This window comes from Scomber japonicus, chromosome 7, assembly GCF_027409825.1.
Source record: "Scomber japonicus isolate fScoJap1 chromosome 7, fScoJap1.pri, whole genome shotgun sequence".
NCBI classification, from domain to species: Eukaryota; Metazoa; Chordata; class Actinopteri; order Scombriformes; family Scombridae; genus Scomber; species Scomber japonicus.
Window position 1 is genome coordinate 19,431,347 of NC_070584.1, and position 14,279 is coordinate 19,445,625.

The following is a 14,279-nucleotide window of genomic DNA, read 5'->3' on the forward strand; positions in this document are numbered from 1 at the left end:
TTATTCAACCATAGAGGGGATGGCAGCCATTCCCTTACCCAGGCGTTTTTTATCTGGGAAATGGGACACAGCCACAGCAGACTATATAGGCTCCCCCTGACAAAGAGCAATAGAAAATAGTGAGATGAGAGACACTCTATAACCCTTAATTATACAGCAGATAAGTTCGGCTGAGGAGCGAAGCTTATCTCTCTGGTGGGGTTGGTGGATTTTTGAACTTCTCATTTGATTACTTGCCCTGTTCACCTGTCTGCCTTAACAGCCAACAGCTGCACTAATGAAGGTATGCACTGTTTCTCTCACAGATCTAGAGATGATTTTATAATTTTGCCTTCTATTGTCCACGGTAAAATAGGGGAGGAGATAGGAATCTCATTGTAGATCAGTTGCCTAAGGGTAACATCTGCCTGTGTGTGAGTCTTCTCCTCAGCAGGATCCTGACAATGACTATTTTCAACATTTCTCCTATTCACTCTTGCATTAATTACCCATTAGCATCGCTGAGGTAAAAACAAAATGCATTTTCCATTTGAGATTTATTTGGACTATCCTGCTCAAGAGATCTGTTGTTATTTTTCCCGAGGCTGCAGCATCCCAGGATACAAAAGAAATGTTTTATAGTGGGGGCCAAGGAAATTTGCCTTCAGCACGCTTTTTTTTTAAACTGCCAATGGGATGTAACAAACTTTTGGCGGAGGTAGATACAGCATGTTAGGTGTGAATAAAACATTTCTCAGCAGCCTCCCTAATACACACATTGCTACTTGCATGAACATTGTTGGAGCCTGATTTACTATCTTTATTAAATGCACTAATATCCTGAATGTTTGTTGTGCTGCTTTCACAGCATTACCCATTACCAGCCTCTCTTTTTTGCTGTGGAGAAATCATTATTCCCCTTGGTGTGAGACTAAGAAAGCATGAAAGGGTGGAAAAGTCAAAGTGTGTTTTACATATTGGCTTTTAATCCTGACACTCCAATAATTGGACACCATCACATGTATCCTTTGATGTATTTCTGTCTTCAAAACCACAAAGCTGTGTCTACCCCACGGACCATGCAGAGACAAAAAGCTTTCCGATGGAAACACAGCTCTTGTTTTTGTTACCACTCCAAAACCAGTGTGTACCACTCTAACAACAATGATCCCCACAAATCCCACTCCGAGGTAAGCCTTGAGTATGTGTAGTGTGTTTGCTAAGGGGGTAAATATCGTCTATACCTGTGATCCTATCACTTCCTGATTAAAAATGTCAGTGAGGCCCTGGAGGTGACAGATTGCAGGGTTGCTGGCATCCCTGGGTATTTTTGGTGCAGGGACAGGTGCAGCATGCCTAGGAGACTTGGAGGGAGGAGTGTGCAAGAGCCAGGGAGGGAGGGGAAAATGGAAAACATGGAAGGAGGGAACTGGGAGCAAAAGCTGCTCATCGATGGCCTGTGGCTAGCCTGCATCATCCACTACCTGGGCTAGGCTCCAGAGCTCATCTGTGTCAGGCAGAGAGGCCTGATACTCTCAGCATGATTGTAAAAGGCAAACAGGTTCGTGAGAGGCAGCAGACAACACCAATCAGTCTGACAGAACCAGTACAGGTCTGATATTTAGCACTGTTGGGAATCAGGTAGAGCGACATTCACGTCAACTTCTCTATCCTCCAAATGGAACCGGTGACGCAAATTGAACAAACTCTGCACGACTGCCAGGACGACGTATGACTGTGAGGAACGGAGACACTGCTGAAGTTCATCAGGGCCCCCTCTAAATCCAATCCATCTGTTCCCACTGGTCACTTGACTCTGACTTGTCATTCAAGGGACAGCACAAACAGTCTTGCCGTCTGTTTGTACCATGCCACTTGGAAAGGTTGACACTCTTTGATATTAAATACACATTTTCATAGATAGATAGACAGATAGATAGATAGATAGATAGATAGATAGATAGATAGATAGATAGATAGATAGATAGATCAATAGATAGATAGATAGATAGATAGATAGATCAATAGATAGATAGATAGATAGATAGAGTACTTTTATAGTATACTATAGTGCTTTTCTATGTATTTAAACATACTTGAAGGAAATAGATTAGTTTATTTTGTAATTATTGTAATTATTTCCAAATATAGCATTTGGGATAAGTGAGAGCCCAAACAATGAGGCAGTAAAGCTAATGGCTGAGCCCAGCCTAACTGGGCTAAAAACAAAGGTACTGCCTGGTGGTTTCTGGCATGATGCAGTATCTGGCTGAAGTTGGATTTGTATTTATGCTTTGTGATTAAGATACCCGCCACCCATAGTGTGTGCCCTTTGGCAGACTACCCTCTGAGGTTTCACACATGGACATAATGATATGCCATGGTGACTGGCGCACTGCCACTGCCCATTGCCTCTGGTCATGAAAGACAGAGAAATCATCAGGGGCCACATTGGCATAAACCATCTCACTCTCACATATGGACAAAAATGGAATCACAGATGACAGCCACTGCAGTCTAAGCAGTCTGTGACCATGTGTTGGTTGATGTCTTGGGAAAATCCATTTCAGAGATGTGGGGGATAAGCATTGCACAAGGATAATCCTAGATTATTTCCATGGGGATTGCTTAGTATACTGCAATCAAGTGCCCCAGAATGAAATGTGTCAAAGTGACCTAACCACCTCTCTGGACTAAGACAGACCTCCCTTTCAAGACTGATGCTCCTAACAAGGACCAACGTATCTCTCGTCAATGAAGAATGTAGTCAGAATGGTAGATTACAACACATGGCAAGTTTGATGGATAGTATTTGAGAAGCAAATAAAGTAGAGTCTGGAAGGGATTTAGCACTACGTCATAGAAAACAACACACAGAAAAATGTGATCAAAAACAGACAAAGGCAGATAAAGAGATACAAAGAAAAGGTGGCAGGGATACAGTGACAGTTACTAAATATTATGTACACACACCCACATACACACAAAAGAAGTGAAGACGGGTAAAGTGCAATCAGACTAGCTGTAATGACTGAAACTAAATTATTGATCAGTTTCAAATTGATTAGCTCATAACAAAGAGTGTTTTCAGCATTGCTTTTCTATCGTGCAGAGCTGTCAACCCCTGACAAGGCCACTACACATCTAAGGCATCACCGCAGAGGGCTCACAGGCTTTTATTGCTGTCAGCAAGCTCTGAGCAAAGCAGACACTCGCCTTTCAAACTCATTAGCCAACCCTGACGTGATGAACTCATCAAAGGCATTGTAATGAATAGGAGATGTGAGAAATCAACACTCTCTAACGTTCAGCTATTCCGGCTCTTCCTCATATAACCAACATGATATGAAGTTAGTACATAATAGAATTAATTGTTAGTGTGTCTTGCAGAATGAAAGTGTGTCAGGATTGCCACAGAGGATAGTCACAACAGCTGTGAATGTTTGGATGTGGCTTCCTGGACCTGGGCCAAGTTGACAGTCATGTCAGTTGCTCAGTGCGGCATACACACACAAACATGCAAGCACTCAAAATCACACGCATACAATGATAAGCTAGAGAAAACACAGACACTCTGTGCTAGTATTCAGAAAGGCTCTATAAGCACAATCACAAGCAGAAAGGCGCAGGACAATACAATACAATACAATATATAGAGTTCAACCAATACTGTATATAGAGACCATATTGACCTGCAGGAAAATACAAGCTACATGCTTCCCAATGCTGATATAATGGAGCTACAGGTGTTGCAGTCTATAAAATCTACTTCAAGACAAAATATAGAATAAACACAAGGCATTATAAAAAGACACATCCAAAATGAAAATTAATGGAAAATAATAAAAACAAATAAGATCAAATATAAAAAGGATATAAAAGAACATATAAAAAGGATAACACAAATTATAGTGCAGCTACAGCGTATTGTGAACTATGTACTATGATTTAGATTCTTGGTGTGAAATGTGTGCATCACATAGTGCCCCTAAAACCTCCAACAGAGGAATGAAAAAATAGTGTATGTGGCTTTTTGCAAACAATCCCACTATTCAAATCATTGCATTTGGTTGATGAGGAAATTACAGTTGTGCCACATTATGCCTGTCAGTGATGATGCAAAATTATAATGTTTCATAATATAGTCCAAAATCTCAATTTACTGATAACTATAGTGTAAACAACTGGATTTCTATTATATACGAAACCTTTTTTGCTTGCGATTCCTTAAAATGAAGCAATGCCAGTATGTAACCCCACACGACAGATTGTGTTTTGTGTGTGTGGGTGAGGGAGTGTATACCCCCCCCCCCCCCCCCCCCCCACACACACACACACACACACACACAAACAGACACACCTTTCATGGATCAGAATAGGGAAGGTTACAATTTCTGTAACTTTCCAAACCTGACAATCTGACATTCACACCCACTTTCATGCTCTGATTGGCCAGGTGTGCTGAGGTGAGAAAGGAGTCAGGGTTTTTAACTTCTCTCTCAACAACCAAGTGCAACACCAGCAATGCATTCCAGGGGACTGGAAAATGTGCACCATTACTGCCATATTTGCCGTAAACTATATCATGTCTCCCCCCTCTCTATGTCAACTGGCTATTCATTCTGCCATCAAGTGTATCCATTCTGAATAACTACATACACATTTGATTTCCAACAAGGTCGCATAACACGACATACGAGCCACTTCTTTTTCAACACAGCCTGGCCCTTGGTGTGAACGTGAGTGGAAAGTAGTTCAACCAAAAGTGATGATTTTTCCTTGTCAGGTTGTTTCAGATGAAACATTTTCAGAGGCCTTAGATTAAGCTAAGGACCCCTTGGGGTCGTTCCCCAGGCTGGAACACAACTGTGTTCTGTCATAAAGTGGTGTCACTGCTGTTTAAGAGAAATGTAGAGGAGGCACTGAAGAGTTTTTATGTTTGTTATATTCTCTAGGGAAAGCCTAATGAGGGATAAGACTTATATCCTTTTAATTCCTTTAAGAGCATTAGTGCTTCAGTCTGTTTGTAGGTTAAGTGACACTGTGTTCATTTTTCCTTACAAATTGACCAATGAAAGAAAAACCCATAATGAAATGTATAGCACAAATAATAGCCTGTCAGTAGCTTCAGTTTAAGATTATCAGGAACAAATAACAGCCTTCAGAAAGTCTTTAACATACCAACACCTATGTAGACATATAACACATGTTTTGCTTCACCCAAAGAACTGCTGTGCACACAACATCACTTCTGTACACACACACACACACACACACACACACACACACACACACACACACACACACACACACACACACACAAACACACACAAACACACACACACATAAATCTCCTGCATACTGAGGAAGCATATGGGGTCAGCATGCATTCATGGGTATCAGCTCTGTGACGAAGAGAAAAGAAGCTGGGAGCACAAGTGGAAAGTGGATTGGAGGCATATGGAGTATTATACAGAGGTTAGAGAGCAACAGTGTGACACATTCCTCTATTTTAGCACAGCGGAGACACCAATAGATATCTGTTGAATCCTGACATTTAATTTCAGGTTGGGTATTAATATGAGTGGAAACTGATGGGAATGCAGGGAGAAAGGACAGTGTCTCAGTTGGTTTGGTCGGTATCCATAATCGTAGTGTAAAACACCTGTAATCTGTATCTGCTTTAAATGGATGTTAATGGGTATGTAATTGGTCCTCAATTTGATGTTTTCCTGCAATTGAGAACCTAGTTTAAGAATGCACTCTTACAGTAATTACTGGCTGTGTCCTAATTCTATACTATACACTAATTTTAAGCAGCTCTATATTGCGTTAACACAGTGAAAGTGAGAAAAAGTCAGCATACTAAAAATGTGATGTGTTTGATGTGTTTGAATTGATGTACTCTATTCTCTCTCAATGCAATGCCGAAAGAGAAATTGGAGACTCACAGCTCACAAACAGCTCAAAAGAGATCTTAGGAAACAAAAAATAAGTATTAAATATTTTAGAAAATTGAAGGGAAATTGCTTTCAAGTTTAAAAGAATAGTATAAACATTTTAGGAAATACACTTATTTATTTTCTGGTAAGCATTAGATGAGAGGATTGATACCTCCGTCATATTTTTGCATTAAATGAGTAAGAACCTGCAGCTGGTTAGTTTAGCTTAGCATAAACAATGAAATGGACAAAACAGCTAATATACCCAGGCTTGTATCTCTTGTTTAATCTGTGCAAATCAAAGTGGACATTGCAGTTTGACAAAAGGGTCACCATAGCTGTCACCATGGGGTTGCCAGGCAACCAGCGGAGACTCCAGTTAGTGGAATTCTTGCAGACTGATTGATGTATGTCAGTGCCTATATGGCGTCTTTTCCTGTTAGTACAAAATAATACAGTGCAGAGATTTTCTGGAAGATAACTGTGAAAACAGCCTACCAGGATAATTATAAATATATCATTTGACACAGCCAATGTTTATTTTTTATTAACAAGTGTCAACAAGGTCAACAAGTGTCAAAATCACAAACACAATCGTCTGTATCAATTTAAGTGGCACTTATAGAAATGTAGAAAGGGATGCCTGTATTTAATTGGTCATACTGATAATTTACCCAACCTGAAAATATCAAATGAACCTCTGTGTGCATCAGTATAAGGGTAAGTTTGGTAGCTGTTTGACTAAAATACAAGGAGACAAGGTGTCTGCATATATGAGGAAACTTTCACTCTGTCCATACTCTCTATTTTTTGTGCCTAGTTGCCAACACTGACATTTTTATAAAGCATAACTCAGTATAAATATGAATGTTTATGGGAATGAGGGGGAATAATGCACTGCAGCCTCCAGTGTTTGCTCAGTGATTAAGCATCCGTATTTATAATTCACCACACCCATGCACTTCAACTAAACCTGTATCTGTATCAACATGACAGGAAGTCATGTGGGAATCAGCAGAGAATATCTATTGTGTCAGGCTGTTACAGTCTGAAAAGAAGAAGGCTTGACTCAATGAATAGGTTTTCATATTCATAATTGGCTATGCCCTGTGTCTCTGTGTAGTTTTCTTTGCAAGCTTATCACAATAACACAGAGTGATAATCGGCTGTTATCTCAATCCCCAAAACTCTCATTTCAACAGAGGTTATTAGAGGGAAATAGTTAGCCATATAGCCCCTTACTATATTCCACGCACACAATCGCTCTCAGATAGAGTATGAAATAAGAGGCCTCTCAACTATTTAATAACCCAATTTAATGCTGATGATGAAAACATATTCCCACTTACCTTTTCATCTAAAATGTGTTATGTTAAACTCAAGTAGTCTGAAATTATAAAAAAAGGTGGGTACATCAATATTAATAAACAAGTCTCTGGGCAGATACATCAACACTGTCCTCTTGTGGTGGCATTGATTTAGAAGATGTCCCTGTCTGTTTGTTGCCTGAGTCCAACTGTCCCAGATTTGTGTTGCTTTGCCAGGATGCCTTGACATCTGCCAGACACAATTGTGCCCAGCTGTCTCTAAAGGTGGCAGCAATGTGGCATGATTTGCAAGGAATTTTGGGTTGAGGATGTGCTGGAAGAAAATCTGTTCTCCAACAATTGGATGGTACACCATTAGGTCATATTTATTCATATGTCCATCAGGGAAACAGGCATGCCACCTCCGTTTTGAACAATCTTTACCAGCTAAATTAGAAAAGAATAGAATACTGTATTTCCAACTTTATCTTTCTCTCATGCTGTTTTTTATTCACTCCAACAACATGTATGGAGTTACTCAACAACCAAATACATCCTTTTGGATCCAATCTTTAAGAGTGATAACCAGTTATTATGCAGTAAGTTCACCATGTTTTTTATACTTTCTTACATACTTATAAGTATCTTTCCTCCTTTAACAATTTCTCTAGATCTTCAGTGATGATTTCAGATGTGTTTCTGTGTGTCTGCATGCCTGTGTGTAAGTGTGTGTGGGCTGGTACCCAAGTCATCCCAAATGACCTTGCATCCTCATTATTCTTTGCAGCCAGGCACTTCAAAGCAAGCTGTGGGACGGCAGGGTGGAAATGACGAAGTGGTGTCTGATCTCACACTGATTCCTGCTCTGACTGATACATACATGCATGCTGCTTGCTCCCACTAATATAGTCAACACTATTACGAGGGTAGGAAGAGAAGAGTCTTTAAAGTTATCCTCAAAAGAGGATGCTGAGTTTCCAGCAATGTAAAAAATTCATAACATCTTGCAACGCATTTGCTAATATCACTCAATCGTAATTCAGTGGACTACCCTGTGTTTTTCCCACTATGACTCCAGCAGGCTGGCAGTCCCTTAAAGTCAAAGGAAAAGTAAGATTTGCTTTAAATAATTGGTGGTCTGTTAAACAGCATTGATCATAAATGGGGGATGGGACAAAAGACTGATTTCAGCAAAGGGGGATGATACTGGCCCTTATGGATATAAAAGATGTGAAAGATTTGTGGCTTTTAATGTTGCCTCTGTGACATTTCCCCTGGCATCCAGCAGAGAAGATTTCATGAAGTAAAAGTTTAATTCACAAGCTACACTGGAGATAAATTGTGTAGCTGGTCCTCACAACCCCACGATCCCTTACCCCCTTTTCTTTTACAGATATCGCCCTTGCTCGCTCTATCTGGCTCTCTGTTACCCCATCTCTCATTCTGATAGGCATGACATGAAAGTGGTAAGCCCCACTTCTCTGCACTAGCTGGTTGTGGGCTGTTCTACTGAGTGGCTGGCACATCACAACACCTCTGCCTCAAGAGATAGAGTCATTTGAATTGTATTCCTCGGCCCTAGCCGCTACACTGGATATTATCATCAAATGGACAGCAATACTAAGAGTCTGACACACTGCTTAAATCTGACATCTAATGTAAATTGAAGAGTCAACATTTTTAGTGTGTATGCATATGAGTGTGTCTTGTTTGTGTTTGAGAGAGGAAATGTGATTGGGTAGTAGGGGATGGATTCAGCAGTTGCAGAGTTTGTCCATGTTGCAATGCAAGTGTGCTACATTGAAAGAGATGTGCAAAAGGGGAGAATCTGCTTTCCCACTTTTCCAGCAGTTCGTATCAGGTAATTACTATCTCACCCATGAAATACCAACATGGTGCTGGTACACTAGTGATGGTGGAAAACCGACATAGGTCATCTTGTAATTATGACTCCTTCCTTCTGTCTTTATTGTCTCTGCATAATCAGCTCCATCAGGGCTGAAATAATTGATTCTCCATTTATGCTAATGGTATGGATCTGGAGCGTAGAGGAGCAAATACCCAGCCATGTTGTCTTTCGGGTGTGACATTTAAAATGGAATGAAGAAAGTGTTGGATTCAAGTCAGATAGCAGGATGTTTTTGCTCTGGCTTCAATGACAGCTTTGGGTAAAGGCACCAGGTTGTACTAACCAGACCGGACATTGAACAGGAAGAAGACCTTCAGATATATTTCATCACTGCCTGTTAAGGGACCTTTACTATTGTGTATCAACTGATGGAGGTAAATTAGATCGCCCTCATGCATGCAGAGTCTTACTAATTAATCCCTCCACCAACCAGGCTGTGTGAGGCTTGAAATACAGACTCATATAGACAAGACAGCTCCACACAGGTTTGCTGACACACCCAGAGAGATACATATGTGCAGATTTACTGAGAGGCATATTTGCACACCAACAGGCCAAACACCCACATGAAACACACACACAGTCTGCAACGTGCAAAATGCTACATACTATTTGTGAACAAGTTCATGTCACGAAAAAATTATCCAAAGTGAAGGTATGATGTGGTCCACCCTTGGCCTACAAGATGTCTTTCAAATCATATATAAACCATACATTACTATGTTGAAGAGGGTAAATTCCTGTTCAATATAAATATATAGTGTACTGACAGTCAAGTAAATATGTAGTAATGTAATTTTGGCCTTTCAATCATTGTTTTTTCAGAAACTCAATAACTCATTTTGTAGAGCAATTTATTTGTAAATATTTTTAATTAAACCGTCCTTGGTTTGGCTCCTATGACAATACAAATCTCCTCATCAAATTGCCAGATCATATTCCACAGACCTCTTTCATTTAACGGCAGTGTCACAAAAATATTTGACAAAAGCTTCATAAAATGTATCAGTCCATTGCCTCACAACTACTGCTGAATCCCTTAGTTCTTTTATGTCAATCACCTGTCAGTCTGTGGTTGATATGCTGCCAACAGCCCAGCAGGTTGCCTGTGGCAGGAAAAGGTAGCACTCACTCACAGGAATTAAAGTTTTTCAGGTACTACTCATGAGCAAATCCTTGAATTTCCAGTGACTGTAGTAAAAATTGAGTAAATGTAGTAAAAAGGTATTTTCAACATCACATGTACAAAGCTGTTTAAACATCTGAGTCCATCAAAGTGATGCACTCAGTATCATGAAATCTGCTTTAGCTGCCAGCCAATGATTTCTATCAAGCCAAATGGGCACTTACAAATGGCCAGTTAACAAAACCTGCACACCAAGGAGTTTCTGCCATATTGTTCTCAGGACAGCATTCTCCCCAGAGAAAAAACCTCAAACAAAGACAACATGGTGGAGAGGAAGGCCAGGACAGCTCTATCTCATTCTTCCCTGCCACTCACACAGCACACATCAATCACAGCCAGTCGGCCTCAGATCCATGCAGCTTCTTGGATGCAATTTGTCACAGGTCCTTAGGTGCTGACATGCTCCTAAAAAGCTCAACTAATCTGCCTAAGATAACAGTCTTAGATTTCCTTGGTGGGTGTTAATCAAAATGATCTGTTTTGTGTCCAAGAAATGACCACTGGTCACTATGAGGATGGACGTTGTAATTAAGCAAGTCATTAAGCTAATGGGAATGGATGAGCACAGGAGGATAAACGATTTTTGAAACTTACAAGAAAATGTTCTTTAAAAAAAACTAATATCAAGTCTGGTGTTTCTTAGAACAATCATTTAGGAGAGCTCTGATTTGTTTTTTTCTTTTCTGGCAAAGCAGTATGACAGTAAGGAAAAGGAAAAGGTGAGGGAAAAATCTCAATCTGAGATTTGATTCTAACTTTAACATTGTAACTTTAACATTCTTTCTCATTCTTCTCTTCTTTTAGCAATGACTATTCATTCTGGCAACAGATTACTCATGAGTAAGAGTCTACATTATTCAGTAGCTGGTGGTATATTCACCAGCCAAATGCCTCAGTCTGCATGGTGAAAGGATACTCCAGCAAAGAGGATACATGTCACCCCTTCAAGAGCAATTGCCATTCTCAGTGAGCCCTCCATGGGAGCAAGCTGCTGAGAGGTGGGTGTGATGGGCCCAATTTAATGCTCCATTATGCAAATTGATCATCTCAATTGACCATCACTCTGGTAATAGGACGGGCTGACTGGGTGCAGGGTTTTTTGAAAAAAAATCTTGCGAAAAACATCAGACCGAAGTCCCAGGTGCTAAAAATAAGCAATGTAAGTAAAAACATGAAGAAATGCATCACAACTTCCACCAATGAGGCATGACGGAGATGAGTGACAGGAAGTTAATGGCTGTCTTGGTGACCTCTTTACCGACCAGTCACATTTAAAAGTCACCTGTCTTGTCTTTCCTCTAAGAGATATTGGGATGTAAGGATGAAATACAGCATTTACATAATGAGCATCAGCTTAATATTATTTTTACACTCCTATTCACTTGCGTTACGGTTTTCTTCTTTGATTTTTCACTTCCAAACTGACTTCCCTGTTGATAATTCCATAATTCCAAATAGATTAGAGGAGCAAAGCAGGGGTATTTGTTTTCATTTCAATCTAACTTGGAGTTGATATTCCACAAATTATGCATTATAGTGAACTCAAATTGAGTTAGATATTCCTTATTTAATGGGGAGCTTTTCAGTTCGCTTATCCCCTTGTGACCCTGTGAAGAATCACACGACACACTTGAGTTTCCCTCAGAATGGACAGGGTGCAGGAAAGTCAGAGTATGGGCGAATTAATTTTGTCAGTGCCTAATTGCATTTATTGGCCATGCCTGGCACCTCCTAATCCTGGATTATGATGATGCATTAACAGCTGTGACTGGCTGTTTACAAGGCATTTATTAGCTGGTGTCAACATAACGAGACAAATTCCACCTATCACATTAATCACCCCACTGCCAGGACTATGTCACTGCCAAGAGAAGAGCCAGATGACGCATAGGCCAGGACTGCATTGAAGCTGCTTCCCATTTTCCTGCATTAGCCATTGTTATAGAGCAATCAGAACACCTCTTCAGTAACTGTCAGTCCAGCAGTGAAGTTGTGATGTGAAATTCAAGGTGAATAAAGAGCAATGAATTGAGGGCGGGGTTAAAGATAAGCGAAGAAGAACCATGGGATCAAATGCATGGTTGAGTGCGTCAAACCACAAAAACAATTTTCCCCACATAATGCTTCTAATTGAAGTCAGGTCACTTAATTACAGTCTGAGTTTTGTTTACTGTGAACCCATCTCCGCTTCCTTTTTGGCTGTCCGTCTGTCAATTTCCCCTCACTCTACCTATCTCCTTTTAACTCTCTCTCTGCTGCCACAATAATTCACAACATTAAAAAGAGGGTACTGTATGGTGAGTAAAACATTATCCCATACAAAAAGCAATGTGAAATTGTGAAAATTGTTCCTTGAATTATGTTTTATAATATGTAATCCAATCCGAAGAATCTTCACTGTTACTATCAAATTAATTTAAACATATGTTATAATATGTCTGTTTACTCAATTTATCTTTAACAAAAGGACAAAACAATATTTCAAAACTGAATAAGAGTTCTGTTTAATTCAGCAACTTTTAGAATTCAAATTTTAGTTACGTAGAGACACAAAGGGGTGTAGGGTGAATTATACTCACTTTACTCTGCCTGAGATTGAGGCAGAAGGGACATTGATTTCTTTCTTTTTCAAGTAGTCCTCAAAAGTGATGTGCAGCAATTAAACAAGAGCCCACATGACAGATCTGACAAAACCATTTAAGAAATGACATTGAAGAACGTCCCCCTGGCCTTGCCTTAATAAAAACAAGGTTTTGGATATTGCATTTTGTACAAACACAGTAATCATCAAGTGAGATCGCCTCTTGCCCTGCAAACAATTTATCTTTGGAATTCTCTGATTCCATTTGAAGAACAATGTCTTGTCTCAGACTCCGTTCCAACATCACTCCTCCAATTCTCCGACCTGTCGAGATCTACTGGACTTGACACATTGATACTGTCAGCAAGGAATACTCAAGATCACCTGCAAGATCAAAGTATGATGGTTGTCTTTCCTCAAAAACTTGCTTCTTTTAAAATAACACGGTTTTTGAATAGCCTTTCTGGCATGGGAGACTTTTGCCAATCTGAGATGTGAGACATCAATATAGAAATGTATTAACTTACTCCAAAAGTATATATCAGTTTGAACAAACTATCAGCACCAATAGGTGAGAGCTTAACATATTAAGTGCTTTAATACATTTTACACAATCAAAACTGATCATGCCAAGAAACTTGCTCCACCTTGTATTTTATTAGTGCAAACGTTTAGACTCACCACTTTCAAGTTTTACGCATCAAATCATGCGTTGTAGATTGCTTTTAAAAGAAGGGGTGAGACTACATTGTACAATACATGCTCTCTGGTTTCAAAAATGAATGTGCTTTAGTGATAAGGACTGGATGAGAGGAAGGGAGATACGGCACAATGCAACGGCACATCTGCCAGCATGAGCTGTTTGACTGCGCAGTAGTCTGTGTTATACTGATGGGGTTCGCTGGCACCTTACAGTTCACCCATCACCACTAAAGTGTGAACATAGGGCCACTTTCACTGCTGTGTTGGACTCTCCTTTGACAAATGAACAGAAATAAAGACATACAGAAGTACTTCATTAGAGCAAAGTACTCAAATTACTTTCAGTTAACAAATAGCCCCACAGCTGACTATAGTTTGGCACACCACTTTGATTAATGCTGAATCATGATATGGAGACAAGAGTGGTGGGTGGAGGGTGCCAATTTCCACCAGCCTCCTACTCTTCACCCTCACCCTACCCTTTTTCTCGGGAACAGCTCCTTGCCATCTGTCAATATTGGAAAGCCCCGGTGGCTTGCAGCAGGTTTATCCAAACCTACATACATGACCGCCTTTCCCTGACAGAGACTCTGCTGTGCATGAACCCTCAGCCGTAACCAGCCACTGGACCAGAAAACGGTGTCTGCCTAGCCAGAGCCTCATTGATACCCAT